Consider the following 26,012-nt stretch of genomic DNA (forward strand, 5'->3'; position numbering starts at 1 on the left):
TCTAACCTAAGCTAACTTACGCTAAGGACAAGACACACACCAACGCCCGAGGGAGAGCTCGAACCTCCGTCGGGGGAGCCACGCGCACTTTGAGAAAACGCCTAACACAGCGTGTCTACCCTGCGCTGCGAACTAGATTAAAACCAGACCATTTAATAATATTGTAAAACCAACTTGAATAGTTAAGCAATAACATCTGAAATTGGCACATTAGTTCTATGCACTTCCTCTCTCTATGAATATTTCTTTGATATCTCTGCCCCTTTGTGCAGCAAACAAGGGTAATATTCAACGGAAAAAGGACATTGTAAGTATTAACTTGCAAACCGCGTTACTGTTTGGTGAGCTGTAAACAAGGTCAACAGGACACACGATATGAGTTTTCATTAAAATATTTATTCATAGATAGACACAAAGAATGGGTGGGAATTCTGTCAATATTCTTAACTGATACCTAAACATGAAATAAATTAGTCTGCCTTGATGTACTTCAAATTGCCCAATTAAACCATGTATACTTGATGGAATGATCGAAAAGAGAGAAAAAGGATCAGGAAACACGACTCCATTCTTCCAGACTAGATGCACACGCAAACACACACACACACACACACGCGCGCGCGTAAAACGTTCTGAGGAACACACTACCACCATTAAGTGAATGTACTAACGGCAAAGAGACTTCAGCAGATTTAAACATCTTATTAGCGCAAAGAAACCACCTGAGAATTCGCGCACACGTCAGAAGGATCGAACTGACCACGTGTTGAACAGAGTCAAGCATATAACTGTTGCAAACAGAAATAAATGAAAACCACGAAACGTATAAAAGCAATGAGAGAACACGTCTGTGGCAACTTATAGACCCGGAATCTTTGCTAATTGATACCAAAACCAGCTAGGCGAAAGGCCTCAGTGATCCAAGGGACACATGGTCCGCAACTAAACAAAGGTAGTTATTAAAGTTCCCACAAAACAAGAAAATCCGATAGCTCAAATAATTCACACGGCACAAACTAGTAATGACAACATATTGAGACGCAGTAATGGAGCGGAACTTTCGCAGAGTAAATAACAGGTGGAACAATACTAGAATAAACCAGACAATACATCAAGTGAAAGAACGCTACAATAAATGAAAAGAAATATCACACACACATGTAGACACAATTACCCTCACATTCACACAAAATTAGAAGCACCTTAGTTCCGCCTAACCCTATCCCTCTGAGCTCCCTCCACACCAAAATGTCCCAAAGTAAAAAGCAAATTCCGAAATTTGATAAAAATCACAAACTCGAGAACCGCCTGTCATGAGCAATGCATAGCACTTCCCGAAAAAATTGTCGGAACACTTCAGTTAGACTGAAGAACTTGTGCAGCCTCAGCCACCTGTCGCATGATGACCGCGGTTAAGGCCACTACCTGTCTCATGACTGTTACCAAAAGGCTTACGTAAGAGCTATGAATCGTAAGCCAGAGTGCCGTCCAGTTCAGATCACTCAGAAAACCCCAATTGTGAAACGGCAGTGACTAGAAGGTTCGTTTCCGTCGCCAACCTAAGAGATAGCTCTACAACAACTTTGTCCAGGTAAGAGATACAAAGGTCGTTATCCCGTGCTTCCAAATGGTTCAAATGGCTCTGAGCACTATGGGACTCAACTGCTGTGGTCATCAGTCCCCTACAATAGAACTACTTGAACGTAACTAACCTAAGGACATCACACACATCCATGCCCGAGGCAGGATTCGAACCTGCGACCGTAGCAGTCGCACGGTTCCGGACTGTGCGCCTAGAACCGCGAGACCACCGCGGCCGGCCCTGTGCTTCCAGCAGGCGGAAAGTAACTCAACTACCAAACTCAAGACAAACCTGGAAAGACCCTAAGACACCCTTTCACTCACTTTTCAATACGCAGAAGGTAAGTTATTGGAAGGACATGATAAATAATGGTTCGAATTACACATGGAAAAGAGGGGGATCACGTAAAGTAGTGACGTCCTGATGCGAAGTACAAGTTGCTTGTATTTAACATCAGGTAAACATTGAATTTGCGAGAATCCCACTGATCAGTCCCTCAGAGAGTGTTAATCGAACTAAACAGAACTATACTGCTGACAAGCGCTGCAGAAAACGACACAAACAGGAAGAAATCGGACAAAGGTCTAATGAAGCGACTCTGCAGAGACGTCTCAACCATTTTTACGAATGGAGGACCTACCAAGAGTGTAATTCACAACCTACACTGCTGAAAAAACATGCTGACATGAATGACACAATCACGTCGGCAGAATGGATCGATCTGACTCACAGGCCAACCACCAACCGAGTACAAAGTTTGCCGTCACACTCCAACTACTGAAGCAGATGCTGAACTTTATACAATATTGGCAGACCTCGTTAAATTTCTACATATTGCAAGGGCCCGATACCGGTCCTGCTAGAAAACAACTACGTACTACTCTGCGAATAATTTTGGCCTATCTCAGTACAATTGCCAAAATCTTTTAATATATGTTTCATGAGCGTGAATCGCTCTGTGAATTCGAAAGTAAAATTCTATGTACCGACATGACAGAAAATCCTAGGAAGTTCCGGGATGATCATGGCACTGAAACAGAGAATGACACTCGTAAAGCTGAAATACTAAACACCTTTTCCATAGCTGTTTCACAGAGGAAGATCGCACGGCGGATCCTTCTCTAAATCCTCGCACAAACGAAAAAATGGCTGACATCGAAATAAGTGTCCAAGAAATAGAAAAGCAACTGTAATCAATCAACAGAGGGAAGTCCACTGGACCTGACGGGATACCAATTCGATTCTACACAGAGTACGCGAAAGAACTTGCCCTCCTTCTAACAGCCGTGTACCGCAAGTCTCTAGAGGAACGGAAGGTTACAAATGATTGGAAAAGAGCACAGGTAGTCCCAGTCTTCAAGAAGGGTCGTCGAGCAGATGAGCAATACTGTAGACCTATATCTCTGACGTAGATCTGTTGTAGAATTTTAGAACATGTTTTTTGCTCGCGTATCATGTCGTTTCTGGAAACCCAGAATCTACTCTGTAGGAATAAACATGGATTCCGGAAACAGCGATCGTGTGAGACCCAACTCGCTTTATTTGTTCATGAGACCCAGAAAATATTAGATACAAGCTCCCATGTAGATGCTATTTTCCTTGACTTCCGGAAGGCGTTCGATACAGTTCCGCACTGTCGCCTGATAAACAAAGTAGGAGCCTACGGAATATCAGACCAGCTGTGTGGCTAGATTGAAGAGTTTTTATCGAACAGAACACAGCATGTTGTTCTCAATGGAGAGACGTCTACAGACGTTAAAGTAACCTCTGGTGTGATACAGGGGAGTGATGTGGGTCCATTGCTTTTCAAAATATATATAAATGACCTAGTAGACAGTGTCGGAAGTTCCATGCGGCTTTTCGCGGATGATGCTGTAGAAAATTGTGGCGAAATGCAGGAAGATCTGCAGCGGGTAGGCACTTGGTGCAGGGAGTGACAACTGACCCTCAACATAGACAAATGTAATGTATTGCGAATACATAGAAAGACGGAGTCTTTATTGTATGATTATATGATAGCGGAACAAACACTGGTAGCAATTACTTCTGTAAAATATCTGGGAGTATGCGTGCGGAACAATTTGAAGTGGAATGAAGATATAAAATTAATTGTTGTTAAGGCCGGTACCAGGTTGAGATTCATTGGGAGAGTCCTTAGAAAAGGTAGTCCATCAACAAAGGAGGTGGCTTACAAACCACTCGTACGACCTATACTTTAGTATTGCTCATCAGTGTGGGACCCGTACCAGATCGGGTTGACGGAGGAGATAGAGGAGATCCAAAAGAAGAGCGGCGCGTTTCGTCACAGGGTTATTTGGTAAGCGTGATAGCGTTATGGAGATCTTTAGCAAACTCAAGTGGCAGACTCTGCAAGAGAGGCGCTCTGTGGCGTGTTGTAGCTTTCTGTCCAGGTTTCGAGAGGGTGCGTTTCTTGATGAGGTATATAATATATTGATTCCCCATACTTATACCTCCCGAGGAGATCACGAATGTAAAATTAGAGATATTCGAGCGCCCTCGGAGGCTTTCCGGCAGTCGTTCTTCCCGCGAACCATACCCGAGTGGCACAGGAAAGGGAGGTAATGACAGTGGCACGTAAAGTGCCCTCCGCCACACCACGTTGGGTGGCTTGCGGAGCATAAATGTAGCTGTAGACTGCTTTTAGCTCCTCGGGTGGTTCAAAAAAGAGCGCCTGTTTTGAAACTTCTGGTAAAATATTGTTTGTGGTAACAGTGTTTTGATTCGTTTCTACTTACAGAAACATTCCTATTATTGACTCAGTTTAATTTGTGGCACTCTATGTGTAATCATGGAGCAGTTCACTTGTGAGCAACGTGTGCTACTCGTTTAAACGTTTTACCAGAATGGAGGAAGTTATGTATCAACTGCCAGGCGACTTTACGTTGTTCTAGGGTGTAATGAAGAACCGATGGAATGAACGGTTCGCAGACTTATGAAAACGTTCTTTGAGACGGGTTCAACAGCAAACCTTAAGGGTCCTTGGCGTGGTCCATCTGGCCGAACTGAGCAGAACATTACGATGGTTTGTGATAATGTGCCTGTTATAATTAATACCAGCCCGACAGCCCTTATCTTCGGTGGCACTCGGCTGCATCAAAACTCCGCGTCCGCGTGCTTCCACTCGTGAAAATTTACATTTTACATTATGGCTGTTAGGTCTATAAAATCAATTAGCCAAACTTCCAAACACTTTGGCTTAAGTTATTCTTTAGAATGGACAATTCCCCGGCGATCTCCATTAACACCTATATAAAATTCAGTGGACGCAGCAACTGAACGTGACAAATCACGAGAAGAGAGACAGTTTTTTGTCTGGGTTCTCTGAGAGGATCACAGAAAGACGACAACTTCGCAAATAAATTATCTTCAGTGATGAAGCATATTTCCACTTAAATGGTTCTGGTCAATAAGCAGAACTGACTTATCTGGGAGTCAGAAAATTCTTGCATGATCCAATAAAGAGAAACGATTCCGCAGTGAATGACAGTTTGGTGCTGCTTTTGGTTACGTGGCGTTATCGGCCCTAATTTTTTTGAAGATGATGCAGAGGAGTCTGTGACAGTTTAGGAAGACCGATACTACACGATAATAGGGACGTTTTAGTGGCCTCATTTGGATAAAAGGGACCTTGAGGAATTGTGGTTTCAGCAGGATGGTGCCATATACTTTTTTTTTTTTTTTTTTTTTTGTCATCAGTCTGCTGACTGGTTTGATGCAGCCCGCCACGAATTCCTTTCCTGTGCCAACCTCTTCATCTCAGAGTAGCACTTGCAACCTACGTCCTCAATTATTTGCTTGACGTATTCCACTCTCTGTCTTCCTCTACACTTTTTGCCCTCTACAGCTCCCTCTAGTACCACGGAAGTCATTCCCTCATGTCTTAGCAGATGTCCTATCATCCTGTTCCTTCTCCTCATCAGTGCTTTCCACATATTCCTTTCCTCTCCGATTCTTCGTAGAACCTCCTCATTCCTTATCTTATCAGTCCACCTAATTTTCAACATTCGTCTATAGCACCACATCTCAAATGCTTCGATTCTCTTCTGTTCCGACTTTCCCACAGTCCACGTTTCACTATCGTACAATGCTGTACTCCAGACGTACATCGTCAGAAATTTCTTCCTCAAATTAAGGCCGGTATTTGATATTAGTAGACTTCTCTTGGCCAGAAATGCCTGTTTTGCCATTGCGAGTCTGCTTTTGATGTCCTCGTTGCTCCGTCCGTCATTGGTTATTGTACTGCCTAGGTAGCAGAATTCCTTAATTCCATTGACTTCGTGACCATCAGCCCTGATGTTAAATTTCTCGCTTTTCTCATTTCTACAACTTCTCGTTACCTTCGTCTTTCTACGATTTACTCTCAAACCATACTGTGTACTCATTAGACTGTTCATTCCGTTCAGCAGATCATTTAATTCTTCTTCACTTTCACTCAGGATAGCAATGTCATCAGCGAATCTTATGATTGATATCCTTACACCTTGTATTTTAATTCCACTCCAGAACCTTTCCTTTATTTCCATCATTGCTTCCTCGATGTACAGATTGAAGAGTAGGGGCGAAAGGCTACAACCTTGTCTTACACCCTTCTTAATACGAGCACTTCGTTCTTGATCGTCCACTCTTATTATTCCCTCTTGGTTTTTGTACATATTGTATATGACCCGTCTCTCCCTATAGCTTACCCCTACTTTTTTCAGTATCTCGAACAGCTTCCACCATTTTATATTATCGAACGCTTTTTCCAGGTCGACAAATCCTATGAACGTGTTTTGATTTTTCTTTAGCCTTGCTTCCATTATTAGCCGTAACGTCAGAATTGCCTCTCTCGTGCCTTTACTTTTCCTAAAGCCAAACTGATCGTCACCTAGCGCATTATCAATTTTCTTTTCCATTCTTCTGTATATTATTCTTGTAAGCAGCTTCGATGCATGAGCTGTTAAGCTGATTGTGCGATAATTCTCCCACTTGTCAGCTCTTGCCGTCTTCGGAATTGTGTGGGTGATGCTTTTCCGAAAGTCAGATGGTATGTCGCCAGACTCATATATTCTACACACCAACGTGAACAGTCGTTTTGTTCCCACTTCCCCTAATGATTTTAGAAATTCTGATGGAATGTTACCTATCCCTTCTGCCTTATTTGACCGTAAGTCCTCCAAAGCTCTTTTAAATTCCGATTCTAATACTGAATCCCCTATCTCTTCTAAGTCGACTCCTTTTTCTACTATCACATCAGACAAATCTTCGCCCTCATAGAGGCTCTCAATGTATTCTTTTCACCTGTCTGCTCTCTCCTCTGCATTTAACAGTGGAATTCCCGTTGCACTCTTAATGTTACGACCGTTGCTTTTTTTTAATGTCACCAAAGGTTGTTTTGACTTTCCTGTATGCTGAGCCTGTCCTTCCGACAATCATATCTTTTTCGATGTCTTCACATTTTTCCTGCAGCCATTTCGTCTTAGCTTCCCTGCACTTCCTATTTATTTCATTCCTCAGCGCCTTGTATTTCTGTATTCCTGATTTTCCCGGAACATGTTTGTACTTCCTCCTTGCATCAATCAACTGAATTATTTCTTCTGTTACCCATGGTTTCTTCGCAGCTACCTTCTCTGTCCCTATGTTTTCCTTCCCAACTTCTGTGATGGCCCTTTTTAGAGATGTCCATTCCTCTTCAACTGTACTGCCTATTGCGCTATTCCTTATTCCTGTATCTATGGAGTTGGAGAACTTCAAACGTATCTCGTCATTCCTTAGAACTTCCGTATCCCACTTCTTAGCGTATTGATTCTTCCTGACTAATGTCAGCCTACTCTTCATCACTACTATATTGTGATCTGAGTCTATATTTGCTCCTTGGTACGCCTTACAATCCAGTATCTGATTTCGGAATCTCTGTCTGACCATGATGTAATCTAATTGAAATCATCCCGTGTCTCCCGGCCTTTTCCAAGTATACCTCCTCCTCTTGTGATTGTTGAACACGGTGTTCGCTATTACTAGCTGAAACTTGTTACAGAACTCAATTAGTCTTTCTCCTCTTTCATTCCTTGTCCCAAGCCCATATTCTCCAGTAAACTTTTCTTCTTCTCCTTCCCCTACAACTGCATTCCAGTCGCCCATGACTATTAGATTTTCGTCCCCCTTTACATACTGCATTGCCCTTTCAATATCCTCATACACTTTCTCTATCTGTTCATCTTCAGCTTGCGATGTCGGCATGCATACCTGAACTATCGTTGTCGGTGTTGGTCTGCTGTCGATTCTGATTAGAACAACCCGGTCACTGAACTGTTCACAGTAACACACCCTCTGCCCTACTTTCCTGTTCATAACGAATTCTACACCTGTTATACCATTGTCTGCTGCTGTTGATATTACCCGATACTCATCTGACCAGAAATCCTTGTCTTCCTTCCACTTCACTTCACTGACCCCTACTATATCTAGATTGAGGCTTTACATTTCCCTTTTCAGATTTTTTTGGTTTCCCTACCATGTTCAAGATTCTGACTTCCACGCCCCGACTCGTAGAACATTATCCTTTCGTTGATTATTCAATCTTTTTCTCATGGTAACCTTCCCCTTGACAGTCCCCTCCCGTAGCTCTGAATGGGGGACTATTCCGGACTCTTTTGCCAATGGAGAGATCATCATGACACTTCTTCAAATGTAGGCCACATGTCTTGTGGATACACGTTACATGTCTTTAATGCAGTGGTTTCCATTGCCTTCTGCATCCTCATGTCGTTGATCATTGCTGATTCTTCCGCCTTTAGGGGCAATTTCCCACCCCTAGGACAAGAGAGTTCCCAGAACCTCTATCCCCTCCTCCGCCCTCTTTGACAAGGCCGTTGGCAGAATGAGGCGGACTTCTAATGCTGGAAGTTTTCGGCCACCAATGCTCATTATTTATCAAAATTCAGGCAGTGGTGGGAATCGAACCCAGGACCGAAGACGTTTTTGATTATGAGTCAAAGACGCTACCCCTTAATTTTTTTTTTTTGACCAAAGACATTTCTATTATGAATGAAAGACGCTACCCCCTTTTTTTTAATATTTTTTTATTTTTTCGTTTTGTTTTTTTATTTGTTTTTTGTTTTTTATTATTTTTTTATTTTATTTTTTCTTTTTTTCTTTTTTTTCGCTACCCTTTTTTTCCTTTTTTACCCCTTTTTTTTCTATAAAGGAATTTCCCTTAAAAAGCCCCTTAGTAAAATGGAACTAAAAAAACCCCTAAGTGCCACCGCCACTTTTCATCCTATAACAAAAAATCTGATCCACTTCAGGCGTTGGCTCCTGAGTAAACCCACCCCAGAGAGCTGCCTATATATCAGGGGAAATATGGGAAATCAAGGTTAGGGCTATCCTTTGCCACTTTTTTTTTGTTACATGTGAATTCTAGTAACTAAGTGTTACAAGTAAGTGTTACAACAACAAAGGTGGCATAAAAGAGTAATCCAGAAGTAAAAACATAAATCACTGATGTAATTCCAACTAAAAGGTTCATCAATAATGTAACTGGTTCCACTTGGAGCCTCGTCATCGTTATCTGATATCTCCAATTGCGCCTTTGAAGGGAATCTGCAACGGAGGCATTCAGCTTCGCTAGTGCCTCAAGGAAAACAGCATCCTTGCAGCAGCTTGTCTCTTCCTTCGCTCATGGCTGACAAGGCAGAACGTTCAGCCGTTTGTGTGATGCGGCACAGAACATTAACCGCAGCTCGGCACTCCCCAGCTGAGTGGGACCCCTAGACCACGGGTGTACCATACACCGCCCGCGAAACAATTCCCTTATTCTATGAGCGGTTCCCGGGTCACCTCATTTCGCGCAATGCTGATGATCAGTGGCTACCGAGGTCATATGACTTAAATCCTCGTGACTTTTTTCTTTGGGCTCATCTCAAGTCGACACTGTATGCCAATAAACCATGAAACATCCTTGGCATGGAGAAAATTTGACGAGCTGTCAGTGAAATGGATGTGGGAACTTGTCGTGCATTCATAGTGAAGTTCATGGACATACTTCCATCATGCCAGAGCAATAAAATTTTATTTTTTTCTTGATTGATTTTCAATTCCCCCCGAAGGGGGGCGGGCTGACAGCAGCTTAGTACGCTGCTCTACAGCCTACAGACTTTTTGGTAAGAAAATGAAGAAGAAAGAAACAAGGAAAAACAGGCGATAAAATGACGACTCAAAGTGTAAAACGGTGAAAGATGCTGTGCGGAAAATTAAAACAGAAAGCAAAAGGGGTTGGCAATGTCGATAAAATACATTGGAATCGGGCAAGTAACACAGTAGACACACAATTGAAGAAAAATGGCGACAGTCTGGTTTCTGTTCGCAAGAGATAAAAAAACCACACCCAGGGACAGTATGATGGCTTTTCGCTGCACGTCCCTAAACACACACTACGGAACACTCACTGGTAAACACACATTGTAAAACACTGCACGAAAAACGGTAGCAAAAATACGACAGTCCCGAGCCAAAGGCAGATGGGGGGTGGGACCTGGAGGAGGGGAAAAACAACAAGGAGGGAGGACAGGAGAAAACGAAAGGGGGGAACCAAGGAGGGAGAGGACTCATAAGGGGGGTGAGGGGCAGGGCAGACGCGAGACTGATTAAGAAGAGGCATAGGAGGGAAATGCAAAAGGACTCAGTGGAAAGAAGGGGGCAGCGAGAGGGGCAGTGGGGAAAAAAGATGAAGGAAGGGGAGACAGGGAGCCCAAGAAAAGGACAGAGGACAGGAGGGGGAGTGAGGATCAGAGTTGATAGGAGGGATAAGTGGAGGAAAAGAGGGAATCATCCGGGAGGGGGACGTGATGAAAGCCACCTTGGGAAAGGAGATGTAGGGTGTAGAGATGGAGGGTAGTAGGGATACAACAGTGAAGACGTGGTAGGGGGTGGGGATGGGAGAGGAGTGGAGCAACCAGGGGGTGAGGGAGTTGAAGGCGTCAGGAGGTGTAGAGGATGCGGATATGTTCGAGGAATAGGAGCAGATGGGGAAAAGGGATGAGATCACAGAGGATCCACATGGGGGACGGGAGGCTTACACAGAAGGCGAGGCGGAGTGCATGATGCTCAAGGATCTGGAGGGACTTATAGAATTTGGGGGGGGGGGGGCAGATATCCATGCAGGACTGGCATAGAAGAGGATGGGACAGATTAAGGATTTGTAGGTGTGGAGGTTGGTAGAGGGGTGCAACCACCATGTCTGGCCAGAGAGGAGTTCGATGAGTCGGAGGCGGTGGTGGACTTTGGATTGGATGGAGCCGAGATGAGGGATCTAGGTGAGATGACGGTCAATAGTGAGGCCAAGGTAGGTGTGGGTGGGGGTGAGGCGGACAGGGCGGGTGCAGACAGTAAGGGAGAAATCCAGGAGGCAGAAGGAGCAAGTGGTACGACCTACCATGATTGCCTGAGTCTTGGAAGGATTGATTGTCAGGAGCCACTGGTTACACCATGCAGCAAAAAGGTCAAGGTGATTCTGGAGAAGGTGTTGGGACCGTTGGAGGGTAGGAGCGAGGGCGAGGAATGCGATGTCACAGCATATTGCAAGAGGTGTACTGGAGGGGAGGGGGGGTTGGTGCATATCTGCCGCGTACAGGAGGTAGAGGAGAGGGGAGAGGACAGAGCCCTGTGGCACACCGGCAGAGGGGTAGAAGGTGTGGAAAGTGGCATTATGGATTCAGGGGCGGTGGGAGAGGAAGGAGGCTATCAGATGGATGTAATTAATAGGAAGGGCTTAGGTTTGGAGTTTAAACAGGAGACCGGGATGCCATATACGGCCGTAGGCCATTTCGAGGTCAAGGGAAACAAAAATGGCGGAGCAACGGGAGTTACACTGGAGGGAGAGGAGATGAGTGAGGTGGAGGAGTTGGTCATCAGCAGAGAAGGAAGGTCGAAAGCCACATTGGGTGGTGAGGAGGAGGTGGTTTTGGCTGAGGTGGTGATGGATGCGCCGGGAAAGGATGGATTCCAAGAGCTTGCTCAACACTGATGTGAGACAGATAGGACGATAGGAAGAGGCATCAGATGCAGGCTTGTTGGGTTTGGAGAATATCAGGATACGGGTGGTTTTCCACAGGTCGGGATAGAAGCCAGTGGCAAGGATGACATTGTAGAGGGCGGCAAGGATTGAAAGGAAGGAGAGAGGGCAGTGTTTGAGGTGGCAGTAGGTAATGCAGTCGTGGCCGGGAGCAGTGTTGCATTTAGTGTGGAGTGTGAGGCCGATGTCCTGTGTTGATGGGAGTGTTAAGTTCAGATGGTGGTGTTTGGCCCAAGTACTGGAAGCTAGGAGCAAGGGGAGGAACAGAGGTATTCGTACGGTCCATGACGTCAGGGAAGAGGGAATAATCAAAGTGGGGTCGCACGGTCGCACGGTTCCTGACTGAGCGCCTAGAACCGCTAGACCACCGAGGCCGGAAAAAGAGAGTTCAGATAACAACAAGAAAAATTAGTAGAGGTTCGTCCTTCTGTAAAGAGATCGGCAAATGAAGCATAGCACAATTACCACCGCTATAACCTAGCAAAAGGTCTGGCAGTGAACCCGAGGTTATGAAATCACTAAGCAGGGATTTCCGTAAAGCGTTTGGCACAGTGCGCCACCGTAAACTATTTACAAAGATATGAGCGTAACAAATAGGTTCCCTGTATGTGAATGGGTCAATGATTAAGCTAAGTATACTGGGCCAGTTGTTGTTGTTGTTGTTGCGGTCTGCAGTCCTGAGACTGGTTTCATGCAGCTCTCCATGCTACTCTATACTGTGCAAGCTTCTTCATCTCCCAGTACCGACTGCTACTTACATCCTTCTGAATCTGCTTAGTGTATTCATATCTTGGCCACCTTCTACGATTTCTACGCCCCCCCCCTCCCCACGCTGCCCACCAATACTAAATTGGTGATCCCTTGATACCTCAGAACATGTCCTACTAACCGATCCTTCTTCTAGTCAAGTTGAGCCACAAACTTCTCTTCCTCCCAAACCTACTCAATACCTGCTCGTTAGTCATGTGATCTACCTATCATTTCGGAAGGTTCTATTCTCTTCTTGTCCAAACTATTTATTGTCCATGTTTCACTTTCATACATTGCTACACTCCATACAAATACTTTCAGAAATGACTTCCTAACACTTAAATCTATACTCGATGTTAACAAATTTCTCCTCTTCACAAACGCTTTCCTTGATATTGCCAGTCTACATTTTATATTCTCACTACTTCGAACATCATCAGTTATTTTGCTCTTCAAATAGCAAAACTCCTTTACTACATCAAGTGTCTCATTTCCTAATCTAATTCCCTAAGCATCACCCGACTTAATTCGTCTATATTCCATTATCCTCGTTTTCCGTTTGTTGATGTTCATCTTATATCATCCTTTCAAGAAACTGTTCATTCTGTTCAGCTGCTCTTCCAAGTCCTTTGCTGTCTCTGACAGAATTACAATGTCATCGGCGAACCTCAAAGTTCTTATTTCTTCTCCATTGATTTTAATACCTACTCCGAATGTTTCATTTGTTTCCTTCACTTCTTGCTCAATATACAGATTCAATAACATCGGGGAAAGGCTACAACACTGTGTCAATCCCTTCCCAACCACTGCTTCCATTTCATGTCCCTCAACACTTATAACTGCCATCTTGTTTCTGTACAAATTGCATATAGCCTTTCGCTCCCTCTATTTTACCCCTACCACCTTCAGAATCTGAAAGAGAATGTTCGTGTAAACATTGTCAAAAGCTCTCTCTAAGTCTACAAATGCTAGAAATGTAGGTTTGCCTTTCCTTAATCTAGCTTCTAAGATAAGTAGTAGGGAATTGCCTCACGTGTTCCAACATTTCTACGGAATCCAAGCTGATCCTCCCTGAGGTCGGCTTCTACCACTTTTTCCATTCGTCTGTAAAGAATTCGTGTTACTATTTTGCAGCCGTGGCTTATTAAACTGATAGTTCGGTAAGTTTCACATATGTCAGCACCTGCTTTCTTTGGGACTGGAGGCATTATATTCTTCTTGAAGTCTGAGGGTATTTCGCCTGTCTCATACATCTTGCTCACCAAATGGCAGAGTTTTGTCAGTACTGGCTCTCCCAAGGCTGTCAGTAGTTCCAGTGGAATATTGTCTACTCCCGGGGCTTTGTTTCGACTCAAGTCTTTCAGAGCTCTGTCAAACTCTTCACGCAGTATCATATCTCCCATTTCGTCTTCATCTACATCCTCTTCCATATCCAAATATTGTCTTCAAGTACATCGCCCTTGTATAAACCCTCTATATACTCCTTCCACCTTTCTGCTTTCCCTTCTTTGCTTAGAACTGGGTTTCCATCTGAGCTCTTGATATTCATACAATTGGTTCTCTTTTCTCCAAAGGTCTCTCTAATTTTCCTGTAGGCAGTATCTATCTTACCCCTAGTGAGATAAGCCTCTACATCCTTACATTTGTCCTCTAACCATCGCTGCTTAGCCATTTTGCACTTCCTGTCGATATCATTTTTGCGACGTTTGTATTCCTTTTTGCCTGCTTCATTTACTGCATTTTTATATTTTCTTATTTCATCAATTAAATTCAGTATTTCTTCTGTCACCCAACGAATTCTACTAGCCCTCTTCTTTTTACCTACTTGATCCTCTGCTACCTTCACTACTTCAAAGCTATCCAATCTTCTTCTACTATATTTCTTTCCGCCATTCTCGTCAATTGTTCCCTTATGCTCCCCCTGAAACTCTGTACAACCTCTGGTTTAGTCAGTTTATCGAGGTCCCATCTCCTTAAATTCCCACCTTTTGCAGTTTCTTCAATTTTAATCTGCAACTCATAACCAATAGATTATGGTCAGAGTCCACATCTGCCCCGGAAATGTCTTACGATTTAAAATCTGATTCCTTAATCTCTGTCTTACCATTATATAATGTATCTGAAACCTGTCAGTATCTCCAGGCTTCTTGCATGTATACAGCATTCTGCTATGATTCTTGAACCAAGTGTTAGCTATGAGTAAGTTATGTTCTGTGCAAAATTCTACCAGGCGGCTTCCCCCTTCATTTCTTAGCCCCAATCCATATTCACCTACTACGTTACCTTCTCTCCCTTTTCCTACTACCGAATTCCAGTCACCCATGACTATTACATTTTCATCTCCCTTCACTATCTGAATAATTTCTTTTATCTCTTCATACATTTCTTCAATTTCTTCGTCAGCTGCAGAGCTAGTGGGCATATAAACTTGTACTACTGTCGTAGCGTGCGCTTCGTGTCTATCTTGGCCAGAATACGGCGTTCACTATCCTGTTTGTAGTAGCTTACCCGCACTCCTATTTTTTATTCATTATTAAACCTACTCCTGCATTATCCCCATTTGATAATGTAGTTATAACCCTGTGTTCCCCTGACCAGAAGTGTTGTTCCTCCTGCCACCGAACTTCACTAATTCCCACTATATATAACTTTAACCTATCCATTTCCCTTTTTAAATTTTCTAACCTACCTGCCCGATTAAGGGATCTGACATTCCACGCTCCGATCCGAAGAACGCCAGTTTTCTTTCTCCTGATGACGACATCCTCCTGAGTAGTCCCCGCCCGGAGATCCGAATGGGGGACTATTTTACCTCCGGAATATTTTATCCAAGAGGGCGCCATCGTCATTTAACCATACAGTAAAGCTGCATGCCATCGGGAAAAATTACGGCTGTAGTTTCTCCTTGCTATCGGCCGTTCGCAGTACCAGCACAGCAAGGCCGTTTTGGTTAGTGTTACAGGCCAGATCAGTCAATCATCCAGACTGTTGCCCCTAGAACTACTGAAAGGGCTGCTGTCCCTCTTCAGCCACCACGCGCTTGTCTGGCCTCTCAACAGATACCATTTCGTTGAGGTTGCACATACTGTACGGCTATCAGTCCCCCACTTAAACCTAACTAATGTAAGGACTTCACAAACATCCATGCCGTAGGCAGGATTCGAACCTGCGACCATAGTGGCCGCGCGGTTCCAGACTGTAGCGCCTAGAACCGCTGGGCCGCCCTGGCCGGCCCAGAAGCAACAGCCTGTGCCTTTACCTGCCTAGCGACGTGAGTACAAACAAACTTTTATCAGGCATAACAATTCAGTCACATGTTATCTGAAAGTGAAGGAAACATTTTATAATAAAATATTTAATACAAAATTTAATCTAGGTTTTGGAACTCCAACAAGTGCTACCTGTAGCTTCTGCCATTGAATGTATCACCAAATGAAAATTGCTACAGACATCAGCACAAAGTATAAGCTAATGATTGAACTTGGGTCACATAAATTAAAGGCTAGAACTATTCACAAATTAATGAAGCAGACGTAAGACTGTATCCTGACATTTTCTTTGATTTACAGCAGGTACAACCTCTCCCAAAATTATCTGTTGGTGAGGCATACTAAGCAAGACAGATCTCTCTGTACTCCTTTTGTGTAACAACTGCGGCAAGTACAGAACTTACATTTTACATTTCGAATGAAATGCAGACAGGTAGAGAGTCACAAGAAATTTCCTAGGCTATCACCGATTTCTTATGGAAATTGACCATTGACACAGCCGGAACCTGTGGCCGAGCGGTTCTAGGCGCTTCAGTCCGGAACCGCGTTGCAGCTACGGTCGCAGGTTAGAATCCTGCTTCGAGCATGGAAGCGTGTGATGTCCTTAGGTTAGTTAGGTTTAAGTAGTTCTAAGTCTATGGGACTGATGACCTCAAATGTTAAGCCCCATAGTGAGCCTTTTGAACCATTGACACATCTATCACATTTCTCAGATTGTTTGCGGATGGTAGTGTCTGCCCAAAACAAAAATCAGCACGTTAATCAGGCAGTTGTTTTCTGGTTATTCAAAGAATCTGCAGTGCAAGTGACTGATGTACTTCTCTGCTTTCCAGTTCGTGGGCATTCCTTTTTACTTCCTGACAGAGTATCTGGTCGAGTAGAAAAGAAACTTCGTAAAATTTCACAAATGTTGAGTCCTAACACCTACCAGGAGGTTTATGCTGAAGTGGGCGGAACAGATATTTTAGGGAAGGACTGGGAAATATTTGATTCGGAAAAACTAAGTACAATTTTGAGGCCTGTAGATGGGGTCAGTGATCTGAAAAGAACCAATTTGAAGAAATATATGGTAGATGAAAGAGTAACTGATGTGAAAATCAAAATGCACGTCACCAGCTATTCTGATGGCCTTCAAAACGCTTTTTCCCATTAGGTGAACTTGGATACAGCTTGAACAAAATATCAGTATCTCCAAAGTTTCATCACTGATGAGGTTGAAAAAAGAAAAGAAAGACGTGGAAAAACTACTAAGCCTCAGATATTATTTTTCAGCCAGACCATCAGCCCTTCATGTAACTGTCTTATTGTGATTGTTTAGAAGAGGAGCCTGTTTTGGGAAAAATATTGTGAACTTTTTTATTGTAAATGAAGCACATTTTCGTTTTTGTTCCTACTTCTGGTGTTAAAATGTTTTACTGAATACTAAAAATTATATTTTCAAACAATAAAAACTATTTTTGTCAGTTATATGTCACTGAAAACTAATCAACCGCGTTATATCCAAAACAGGTTACATCAAAAGGCAGCTTATCCAACAGAACCCAACAAAATGCATTTGGTCCATCATTAAAGTGTTCATAGCTTGAAAGTATAAAAAGCAGTTTCCTTGTATTAAATACTTTTGATCAACAGCGCTTCCTGAGTATATGGTGTAAAATTCGTAAAAATGAATTGAATATTTTTTGCGGTATATGTTTGTCGCTTCTCCGGAAAAATTTTCTTTTTGGGACATAATGCGTTTTGAAAAGTAGCTCCTCAGTTTTATCCTCTGCTGTTTGTTTCTCCAACGAAGACTAATGTGAAGCTATGTGTAATAAATGACTGCTACAATCAGTTCTTGCAAACACTATTTTGTTATTTCGTGTAAAACTGTTAAAAATGTATGAATGACGGCTACAATCAGTTCTTGCTAACACTATTTTCTTATTTCGTGTAAAACTTTTAAAAATGTATGACCCTTCCAGTATTCAAACCTGCACTTGAATGCGTTATCCGTTGCGCCACGGAACGTCTCGCGGTATCTATGCTGAGTCCCTTCTAGACAGGAAATGAGCACTAAGTTTTAAAAAGAATAATTTTGTTGTGCTTTGGGTCGTGGCTCATGACTGATGGCTATAATATAGGGACCCATTTGCAAAATTTCCACAATTCATTAATTTTGAGCAAGTTTAATGATCTTGCAGGGGGCAGGGAAATGAATATCTGTCGTTGCACTTATCGTCGCTCTAAATGGGTGGTGCATATATGGTAAACTTCCTTTCTATTGTTACTTGAAGGTTGTAATTGTGTTTTCCACAAACAGCCAAACTGTTAGCAGTTAAAGTACGTAAAAATCTGGTAACTTCGGCTAACGATCCTATGAAACAACTGTGGCTTGGTCTTATTCCTAGCTTGTGACGTCACCAGAGCACCAGCTAATAACGGAGCGTTTCTGATCACGTGACCAGATCTTGATATTTCATGATTTTAAGCTCTAATTACACATAAATAACATATATTTTGGGAGAATATTGACTGTAAATGCTATTTAAATGTTGTAATTAATCACCATAACAACAATCTGAACCTATTTTTAACAAAGGGAAATAGCCTATTTGTGTGATGTCCCCTTTTCTTCTCTTTCCTCGTTCTAACAAACAATCTTGTCATCACTAATTCTGTAACTATTCCTGCCACTGATAAAACGAGTTCCCTGTTAAATTTCACTAACCCTGCCAGAATCACCGCTTTAGTTATCCCGCGTTTGTTCTACGGTTAGGCGTCATTACGTCTTCGTAAAACGCGTTTTCCGCGATATTCCGAGAGTAGAAGTTGAGCGGTTGCTAACCGGGGACTGTACAACTGGCCATTTGTACTGTCAAAAATTTTCTATCAAAATTTCATTTTCTTGGATGCACCGAGAAGATAATATCTAAACTTTCTTACCTGTTATTCGTGTTACTGGTTTATTTCTACTCTGGTAATCTGAATCCATGGATTTCGCTAGTAATTGTAAGAATCACATAAACAAACAGCGATTCGCATTCACCCGTTCGGGTTTATTTGGTTCAGCTGGTACAGCCCTGTCCACTTTCGTCCACGGAAAAGATTTCTATTTTTACAGTAGATACGACGGGGATTCCCCTGGCGGAGCATCACATACTCTATGCACGCATTCAAAAATCAACTTATAATTTGTTGAGAAATCAAATGCGTTTCAAAATTCATGTGAGTAATCGACAGACCCACGTGCGCAGGATGCTAGGCGGTTTGTGAAACTAGGTTTAATTTCTTCAAGAATATGATTTTGTCGCCCTCTGAAGTTAGCGCCCAGGGCAGATACCCCGGTTTGCCCTGCCTTCCCAGCACCCCCGCCAGATCCGGACAGTTTACAAAGAATTTTCAATTTGGTTTCGGTTGACGATTGCTGTTAACTTTGGACACTGAGATGGAAACTATTGGAAACTTTTTTTAATTTTATTGAGACGACACTTGGTCAATATAAGTAAGAACACTGTGCGATGGCGGACAAAGTTTACCAATGACGAGAATACTACGCATCCAGACGGGGGGAGTACTTGCCGGGATGGGACAGGCCGGGTAGCGACCCACGTCACGACGCCAACGTTTCGCCTCCGCACTTAACGCGTTAATGGAGTCACCTCCGCGTGAAAGCGTGCTGTTCCGCTGGAAGGGAAGAGGGGGCGGAGGGTGCATCGGCCGAGCTCTCCCACTACACCGTCTCCGTCCTTAAAGGAGATAGTTGCGCGGCTGGCATTCGCTGGCAGGCCGCACAGGACTCTGCACTCACGGCATCCCTTTAGGCGCGGTCAGAGTGGAGTGTCTTTCATAACTTTGCAAATGAATCCCTTTGCTCTCAACCTCTGCAAATTATTCTCCGAGCGAAAATTGTGTGTTTTTTCCCACGAGCTTCAGCCAGAGACTGCGAGAACTGGAGGAAACACCTCAGTCTCAAAATTCTTTCTTTATTAATGAGAGTTGGGACACGTCCGTTTGTTATTAAAACTCACGAACATCCTGGAAAGGACATAAAGGCTTAAAATCTCCATGTGGAATTCCGTTTCGAGATACAAAATTAAAGCTGTGATAACTCGAAAGTTGGTTCCAACACGACGGTTTTTAACTAGGAACGGCTCTATTGAAGGTGGTATTTTTCCCGATCTTTAATGTGATATTCCTTCATAATCCTGCCAATATTAAAGAGAGTTGGAACCAGTGAGCCTTTTATTTAAATTCATGATTATTGTGGCACAGATAAAAGTATGAAAATATCAAGTTGGATCTTTGTACTTTCCACCATTAGGTAGTTAAAAAGTAAAGTTGTCACTAACTCGAAGGCTGGTTTGAAGACCACAGATTTTTAATTGGATAGTCCTATAGGAGGTGGTGGCCCCTTACCATTCCCTGACCCCCGCAGTGATACCTGACAGTTATAGATGTACCTCCAGCATAACTTAGACTGTGAACAACAACGTAACATGCTCGTTTGTACCTAAAAGCTGCTGCCAGAGGTGAAAGAACCGATAAAAAGCGTCAGAAACGTTCTGAGATGGACTGACGATCGAGACATGGAGCTTTGGTTTTGTAATCTGCCACGTACACACTCAGCCACCGAAACATTTCAACATCAAGTTGTAAGGGCGCAGTACCCTTACGTAGTATCGAATATGCACTATGCAGAGATCATACATGGTTTAAGCAAAGACTGCAGTGCAGTCAACAATGTGCAAGTGGGTAAGCAGCAGTCGAGTGTTGGAGTCTGTGGGTGGAAGTCGGGTGTGAGAGGCTAGAGAGATAGACGTTGCTCCGTAGCGAGGCCAGAGATGAGTGGCAGAATGGCACATACTGTTTGATGTTCATAAATGTTTATAAATTGAGTGATTTAATTAATAAATTCTATCATTTAAGAAAGGAGATGTTACCATTTAGTAGTTTTCACAAGAACGGAAGTGGAGAACGATGAGTCTCATGACAAGGAGGAAAGATATATACATATTATGCTAAAATAATTAAAATATAACTTCACCTACAGCGTATGCGAATAATAAAGTTCGGTGCGAAACTGGGGGGAGGTTACATATGGCGACGTGTTTGTCGGACTTCGATTCCACAGCAATCTTCGGAAACGACGGAGAAGACAACACAGCAAACGGTGAGTCCTCAGCATTTCAGAACAGCAGCGTTTCGAAATTAAGTGAACTCATCGTTGTGTCGGAATGAACAGAAATAGGAATAATCAACAGTTTTGCTGACTTTTAAGTTGAGATTGAATTTTTCAATTAAGAGCAAGCGTAAGTTATAACGAACAGTGAATGTTGTGAACAGTGTTAATATGGCTAATTCAGAACAAAACGGTAGTGTTACTAAAGACGAGGGAGGACAATTTAATAACGTGGTTGACGGAGAACAAATTAGTGTGATGGAAAACACTACAGTTAATTCCACAGAGGACAGTGTATTTCTTAGTTTTCATTTGCCTAACAGAAATTCAACACCGATGGTTATCCAGCAAACAGAAACTTTCTTTATCAGTAAAGATTGTGTATCTCTATTATTTGAAGTAATCTAAAATGTTCATGAGGAAAATAGACAGGTGCGTGTAGAAATAAAACCTTTCATGAAGAAAATAGATAGGCGCGTGTAGAAACAAGAGCGTTTCATGAGGAAAATAAAAAGATACACGAGGAAATAACGAAATTTCATGAGGAAACAAGCAAGTTCCATCAGTAAATCAAAAATGATTATCAGACACTAACTCATGAGATTAGCAATTTTCGAACAGATCTCACCAGCTCATTTGAACAAAAGGATGATGAGCTCCGATAAGAATGTCAAGACAAACATGAGACCATCGGCAGCGACATTACAGATCTTAAAATTGAAGTTACCGGACGGTGTAGGCAAACGGAAGAAGCTGGCTGCGGTGGTCTAGCGGTTCTAGGCGCTCAATCCGGAACCGCGCGACTGCTACGGTCGCAGGTTCGAATCCTGCCTCAGGCATGGATGTGTGTGATGTCCTTAGGTTAGTTAGGTTTAAGTCGTTCTAAGTTCTAGGGGACTGATGACCATAGATGTTAAGTCCCATAGTGCTCAGAGCCAAACGGAAGACTTTATTTTCAAAGATAATGAGAAAGTTAAAGCTCAAGATTACGAAATCTTCAAAATTAAAATTTCTTGTAAAGCCAAGAAAGAGTCGATAGTTAAGATGCTTACAAACGCGATGTGATGAAATAAGTGATGAGGTACATGAGATACGACAAAAGGTATCGAACAACGACACAATGTCAAATGTAATTAATAAAGAAATTTTGCGCGATGAAATTAATGCATACGTGAACCAGATAACAATATTGTTGGTTTGCCGCAAGTAGTTGTTGACAATGGACTGAGTGGTCGAAAAATTCATGAATATGAACCGAAACAAGGCATCCACGCAGTTGCGTTCATTAGACAATTCAAACATGCGTTTGCGAGGCATTATACGGAACGTGCTAAAATTGATACTTGCGTCAGTCACATGAAGAGTGTGGCACATATTTGGGGTATAAGTGTATCCGACAATTACACCATGTATGAAGAATTTTAAACAGCATTTTTTTTTTTTAATTTGGTCGAAGGAAAAACAGTGGGACGTACAATCAGAAATTCTCACACCGCCAAATTATGCAAGACATCGCTGCATAATGCGTGAGTTTACGCAAAGGTACTGGAACGACAAAGCATACTTGGACGATTCGGTTAAAGAAGATGAGCTAATGCTTATATTAATTCAGAAATTACCATTTTTGGTGCGTGAGAAGTTAGCACTCTCACCACAATTAACAATGGAGCAAGTGTGTTTGCTAATTGACCGAATGGAATTGCTCACAGCCGAACGCGATCAACGTGAGCGACACAGTAATAACAATTACCCGAATCGTCATAACGGCGCAGCGCGGGAAGGAATCCCAAGTTATGAACGACCGAAAGTGTTTGATCGCCGAGACAATGATACACACAGGAGAAGCGAATACAATGTACAAGACGGATTCAGGTCAAATCATCCGCCGAATCGGCCACACAATGACAGACACAGAGGGCAGTATCGATAGCCAGAACGTGCAAGACGTCACGATCGCAATCAGCGAGATTCTGAACAGTTAAACTAAGCAAAGTTTCGGAGACGACCCGCTCCGGAACTCTGTCACAGGGACAAGGGTCGGATATTACGATAAATGCCATAATGCGTGAACATGTAAATGATGTCAGGGAAGATTTGTGTCGAGAAAATGAAGAAACTAATATAGTAACTATGGTGCCATTTGTGGAAGTCGAAGTATTTGGTATTGTTATGGATGCATTAATTGATTCAGCTAGCGAAGCAAGTGCTGTTTCCGAAAATCTATTTTCGCAACTAAACAATCTTGTTGCTATTCCCACATTTCCTGTTAACGGCGTACGTATTGTCAGTGCAGTTGGGAACCGAAGCAAACCAATTAAAGGACAAGCATTACTAAGATTTCGTATTCAAGGGTACGAATATGAGCAGAGTGGGTTAATCGTTGGTTGTCTCAATGTTGTGCTAGTTCTCGGAGTTGATTGGTTGTCAGTGACGGGATGCTGTATTAATTTTGAGGAGAATTGTCTCCGGACGTGGAGAGATAACAAAGAAAGAAGAATTGTGTTCAAAGAGTTTATTATGGATAATAAGGGCGCTGCGGGAGTGAAAATAAGGATGATGCGTTATAGAGGACAATATGAAGCTGTCACTTTAAACAATTCAGTGAACTGCGCTAAGCTGTTAACCTGGAGAAGTCGGAATTTGCCAAGTCGAAAATTAAGTTCCTTGGGCATATTATTTTGTCGCGAGGGATTAAACCGGATCCAACAAAATTGGGCACATTAAGAAATATTCCGGCACCTAAGTGCCGTAAGAAACATAAGTCGTTTTTTGGTTTCTGTTATTTTTATCGTCTTTTTTCTGGATGCTGCGTATCTTCTCCTCTCTTAATGGACTTGCTGAAAAAGGATACTATATGGAAAGGACTCATGAACATCAGGAAGCGTTAGATTCAATAAAAAGCCAACTGTGTGAAGCATCCATCCTTCACCACCCTGATTTAAGTGAAAAGTTTTACCTTGGCACCGTTCAAGTGATTATGCGCTTGGCGCAGAATTATATCAATTAATTAAAGTCGATGGAGTTATTGAACATCATACTATCGCATTTGTGAGCCGCGCACACACAAGCTGGGAGCGAAAATATACTGTTACGGAAAGAAGCATTTGCCATCGTCTGGAGCTTCGAAAAATTTCGTTTTTATCTATTTGGATGACATACTGTCGTAATGACAGATCACAAAGCATTCCAATTTGATGCACGATAGGTTAACCCGGTGGTCGTTAATGCTTCAACAATACGGTTTTGAGATTCAGTATATACCAGGAAAGCAGAACGTCGTACCGGATGCGCTGTCCAGGCTATCAGAAGGACAAGATTCAGTTAATGTCGCGCATCCCCGCCAGAAAGATATAAGGATTTATTTTATGCGAGGTGTCGAAGGCGTCATATACGCAAGATTCTGCGGAACGTGAAACAGGAACAGGACGCAAACGAAATATTTAGGATGGTTAAAGAAAAACATGATGATGCGAATGCCGAGAGTAGTGGCAACATACGTCAACATTATTTAAAACCAGATGGTATCCTTTACCGGCGAAGCAACTTGAATTCTGATCATTGGAGGCTATGTAAACCCAAACATGTAGTGAATGAATTAATAAGATACGTTCACGTGAGCTATGCTCATTTTGGGACATGTAAATGTATACTAAAATTGCAATATAACGTCACTTCGATAACATGGCTCTGAGCAGTATGGGACTTAACTTATGAGGTCATCAGTCCCCTAGAACGTAGAACTACTTAAACCTAACTAACCCAAGGACATCACACACTTCCATGCCTGATGCAGTAGTCGAACCTGCTACCGTAGCGGTCGCGCGGTTCCAGACCGTACCGCCTAGAACCGCTCGGCCACTCCGGCCGGCCTGGTTTAAGGCATATGCACCACTCATTGGTTCATTGGTGAAGGGAACGTGATGCCAATCCTGAGTGGTCCATTGGGGCTGAGTGGTCCATTCAGCACGCGTTTGCAAAGATGGACTTCACCATGGACGTCGAGACAAAAGTTGCGCATCAAGCAGCATGTTGCCGACAGTTTGAGTCGTAACATGATGTCCTGTGACTGCACGAAAAGCATTATTCAACGTGGGGGCTTTGCTGCCAGGGTTACTCCGAGCCATAATCCGTAGGTAGCGGTCATCCTCTGCAGTAGTAGCCCTTGGGCAGCCTGAACGAGTCATGTCATCGACAGTTCCTGTCTCTCTGTATCTCTTCCATGTCCGAACAACATCGCTTTGTTCCACTCCAAGACGCCTGGACACTTCCCTTGTTGAGAGCCATTCCTGGCACAAAGTAACAATGCGGACGCATTCCAACAGCGGTATTGATCTTCTAGTTATGGTTGAACTACAGACAACACGAGCCGTGTACATGCTTCCTGGTGGAATGACTGGAACTGATCGGCTGTCGGACCCCCTGCGTCTAATAGGTGCTGCTCATACATTGTTGTTTACATCTTTGGGCGCGTTTAGTGACAGCTCTGAACAGTCAATGGGACTGTGTCTGTGATACAATATCTGGAGTCTTCAGTAGTTCTGGTAATTGGGGCGAAGCAAAACTTTTTTTTATGATGTGTGTATAACACAATAACAGTCATTATATTTTACTTTTGTCAAAGTATCCTCCTTTAGATATAATGATTGCCTCGCAAACTCAAGGCATGTGGTCAATTAGTTATTTTAAGTATTGAAATCTATAAGCTTCTGAACATCCTTAATAATTTTCCAGAGATGTTCCTTGCTGAATGTATTAACTTCCCTGATACGTCTGTCCAGTTCATCCCAACCCATTTTAATGGGATTAAAATCGGGGCTTTGGGACGGCCATGCCATATCATTCAGTACTTTCTGTTTTTCCTTTGATGCAATGTAGTTCGTACAGTATACCGACCGATGTTTTGGGTCATTATCCTGTTGCGAGGTAAACCCTCTTCCCATTAAGCACAATATACTTCGTATTGCATGATACAAAAGTATGTGGTAGTACTGCTTCTGATCTATTCATCCTCTCTATCTCCGGAAAAACATCCCTAAACCATGATAAAACCTCCATAATGTTTAACTGTAAGTAGAACACACTGCTGGGCAATCCTTTCCCCCTACAAATATTCTTCTTCTGGTTCCAAAAATCCTGAACTTCGATTCATCGGTGAATAACACCACTGTCCACTCATCC

The sequence above is a fragment of the Schistocerca gregaria genome, chromosome 3, assembly GCF_023897955.1.
Source record: "Schistocerca gregaria isolate iqSchGreg1 chromosome 3, iqSchGreg1.2, whole genome shotgun sequence".
Lineage (NCBI taxonomy): Eukaryota > Metazoa > Arthropoda > Insecta > Orthoptera > Acrididae > Schistocerca > Schistocerca gregaria.